This window comes from Hippocampus comes, unplaced genomic scaffold (genome assembly GCF_001891065.2).
Source record: "Hippocampus comes isolate QL1 unplaced genomic scaffold, H_comes_QL1_v1.1 scaffold186, whole genome shotgun sequence".
NCBI classification, from domain to species: Eukaryota; Metazoa; Chordata; class Actinopteri; order Syngnathiformes; family Syngnathidae; genus Hippocampus; species Hippocampus comes.
The window spans coordinates 1,323,517-1,325,915 of record NW_017806236.1 but is presented as its reverse complement, the minus strand read 5'-3'; the positions used below and the strand labels follow the sequence as shown (position 1 = coordinate 1,325,915).

Below are 2,399 nucleotides of genomic sequence, written 5' to 3'. Positions count from 1 at the left end.
AACCTGGTTTTGTGAATGGCATGAGTTGAGTTCACGAGGCATTGATTTTGGTGCTCCGTCCAACCCCCTCAACAGATTGACGAAGAGACAGTTTCACCACCAGCTCACTCCCTCATGGTCTAGTGGCTAGGATTTAGCGCTTTCACCGCTGCGGCCCGGGTTCAATTCTCGGTCAGGGAATACCTGCCTTTTGTGAAAGGCATGAGTTCACGAGGCATTGACTTTTGCCCAATGGCCCACCCGCTTAAGTGATTGACAGAGAAACAGTTTCTTGCGTCACATCATCCCTGATGGTCTAGTGGCTAGGATTTGGCGCTCTCACCGCCACGGCCCGGGTTCGATTCCCGGTCAGGGAAAGAGGGAGAAAGAGTTTTTAGAAGAGCTCTTTCCCTGATGGTCTAGTGGCTAGGATTTGGCGTTCTCACCGCCACGGCCTGGGTTTGATTCCCGGTCAGGGAAAAGCTGATTTTGTGAACGGCATTGGTTCAGTTCACGAGGCAATCTCATTGGCGCAACGTAACTCCCTTAACAGATTGAGGGAGAAAGAGTTTTTAGAAGAGCTCTTTCCCTGATGGTCTAGTGGCTAGGATTTGGCGCTTTCACCGCTGCGGCCCGGGTTCAATTCCCGGTCAGGGAATGCCTGCCTTTTGTGAAAGGCATGAGTTCATGAGGCATTGACTTTTGCCCAATGGCCCACCCCCTTCACTGATTGACAGAGAAACAGTTTCTTGAGTTACATCATCCCTGATGGTCTAGTGGCTAGGATTTGGCGCTCTCGCCGCCACGGCCCGGGTTAGATTCCCGGTCAGGGAAAACCTAATTTTGTGAATGGCATGAGTTGAGTTCACGAGGCATTCATTTTGGTGCTCCGTCCCACCCCCTCAACAGATTGACAAAGAGACAGTTTCACCAAACCCTCACTCCCTGATGGTCTAGTGGCTAGGATTTGGCGCTTTCACCGCTGCAGCCCGGGTTCAATTCCCGGTCAGGGAAAACCTGATTTTGTGAATGGCATGAGTTGAGTTCATGAGGCATTGATTTTGCTGCTCCGTCCAACCCCCTGAACAGATTGACGAAGAGACAGTTTCAACACCATCTCACTCCCTGATGGTCTAGTGGCTAGGATTTGGCGCTTTCACCGCCGCGGCCCGGGTTCAATTCCCGGTCAGGGAAAACCTAATTTTGTGAATGGCATGAGTTGAGTTCACGAGGCATTGACTTTTGCCCAATGGCCCACCCCCTTAACTGATTGACAGAGAAACAGTTTCTTGAGTCACATCATCCCTGATGGTCTAGTGGCTAGGATTTGGCGCTCTCACCGCCAAGGCCCGGGTTCGATTCCCGGTCAGGGGAAGCCTGATTTTGTGAATGGCATGAGTTGAGTTCATGAGGCCTTCATTTTGGTGCTCCGTCCCACCCCTGAACAGATTGACGAAGAGACAGTTTCAGCAACAGCTCAGTCCCTGATGGTCTAGTGGCTAGAATTTGATGCTCTCACCGCCATGGTCCAGGTTCGATTCCCGGTCAGGGAAAACCTAATTTTGTGAATGGCATGAGTTGAGTTCACGAGGCATTGATTTTGCGGCTCCGTCCACCCCCCTGAACAGATTGACGAAGAGATAGTTTCAACACCAGCTCACTCCCTGATGGTCTAGTGGCTAGGATTTGGGGCTTTCACCGCTGCGGCCCGGGTTCAATTCCCGGTCGGGGAAAACCTGATTTTGTGAATGGCATGAGTTGAGTTCACGAGGCATTGATTTTGCGGCTCCGTCCACCCCCCTGAACAGATTGACGAAGAGATAGTTTCAACACCAGCTCACTCCCTGATGGTCTAGTGGCTAGGATTTGGGGCTTTCACCGCTGCGGCCCGGGTTCAATTCCCGGTCGGGGAAAACCTGATTTTGTGAATGGCATGAGTTGAGTTCACGAGGCATTGATTTTGCGGCTCCGTCCACCCCCCTGAACAGATTGACGAAGAGATAGTTTCAACACCAGCTCACTCCCTGATGGTCTAGTGGCTAGGATTTGGCGCTCTCCCCGCCACGGCCCGGGTTCGATTCCCGGGCAGGGGAAACCTAATTTTGTGAATTGCATGAGTTGAGTTCACGAGGCATTGATTTTGCGGCTCCGTCCAACCCCCTGAACAGATTGACGAAGAGATAGTTTCAACACCAGCTCACTCTCTGATGGTCTAGTGGCTAGGATTTGGTGCTTTCACCGCTGCGGCCCGGGTTCAATTCCCGGTTAGGGAATACCTGCCTTTTGTGAAAGGCATGAGTTCACGAGGCATTGACTTTTTCCCAATGGCCCACCCCCTTCACTGATTGACAGAGAAACAGTTTCTTGAGTTACATCATCCCTGATGGTCTAGTGGCTAAGAATTTGGGGGCTCCCCCCCC

The 2,399-nt window shown here is 51.9% G+C and overlaps 12 non-coding genes across 12 annotated transcripts; all 12 read left to right on the top strand.

Moving 5' to 3' along the window:
- Positions 1-108: 108 nt before the first annotated feature.
- trnae-uuc (transfer RNA glutamic acid (anticodon UUC)) lies at positions 109-180 on the top strand. Its single transcript has one exon. It is a non-coding gene; the product is annotated as a tRNA-Glu (tRNA).
- Positions 181-284: 104 nt separating this feature from the next.
- Positions 285-356, top strand: trnae-cuc (transfer RNA glutamic acid (anticodon CUC)). Its single transcript has one exon. It is a non-coding gene; the product is annotated as a tRNA-Glu (tRNA).
- A 31-nt stretch (positions 357-387) lies between these two features.
- On the top strand, positions 388-459 carry trnae-cuc (transfer RNA glutamic acid (anticodon CUC)). The gene has a single exon. It is a non-coding gene; the product is annotated as a tRNA-Glu (tRNA).
- A 106-nt stretch (positions 460-565) lies between these two features.
- On the top strand, positions 566-637 carry trnae-uuc (transfer RNA glutamic acid (anticodon UUC)). Its single transcript has one exon. It is a non-coding gene; the product is annotated as a tRNA-Glu (tRNA).
- A 104-nt stretch (positions 638-741) lies between these two features.
- Positions 742-813, top strand: trnae-cuc (transfer RNA glutamic acid (anticodon CUC)). Its single transcript has one exon. It is a non-coding gene; the product is annotated as a tRNA-Glu (tRNA).
- A 108-nt stretch (positions 814-921) lies between these two features.
- On the top strand, positions 922-993 carry trnae-uuc (transfer RNA glutamic acid (anticodon UUC)). Its single transcript has one exon. It is a non-coding gene; the product is annotated as a tRNA-Glu (tRNA).
- Positions 994-1,101: 108 nt separating this feature from the next.
- On the top strand, positions 1,102-1,173 carry trnae-uuc (transfer RNA glutamic acid (anticodon UUC)). The gene has a single exon. It is a non-coding gene; the product is annotated as a tRNA-Glu (tRNA).
- Positions 1,174-1,281: 108 nt separating this feature from the next.
- Positions 1,282-1,353, top strand: trnae-cuc (transfer RNA glutamic acid (anticodon CUC)). The gene has a single exon. It is a non-coding gene; the product is annotated as a tRNA-Glu (tRNA).
- A 287-nt stretch (positions 1,354-1,640) lies between these two features.
- trnae-uuc (transfer RNA glutamic acid (anticodon UUC)) lies at positions 1,641-1,712 on the top strand. Its single transcript has one exon. It is a non-coding gene; the product is annotated as a tRNA-Glu (tRNA).
- Positions 1,713-1,820: 108 nt separating this feature from the next.
- On the top strand, positions 1,821-1,892 carry trnae-uuc (transfer RNA glutamic acid (anticodon UUC)). The gene has a single exon. It is a non-coding gene; the product is annotated as a tRNA-Glu (tRNA).
- A 108-nt stretch (positions 1,893-2,000) lies between these two features.
- trnae-cuc (transfer RNA glutamic acid (anticodon CUC)) lies at positions 2,001-2,072 on the top strand. Its single transcript has one exon. It is a non-coding gene; the product is annotated as a tRNA-Glu (tRNA).
- A 108-nt stretch (positions 2,073-2,180) lies between these two features.
- Positions 2,181-2,252, top strand: trnae-uuc (transfer RNA glutamic acid (anticodon UUC)). Its single transcript has one exon. It is a non-coding gene; the product is annotated as a tRNA-Glu (tRNA).
- The last annotated feature ends 147 nt before the right edge of the window (positions 2,253-2,399 follow it).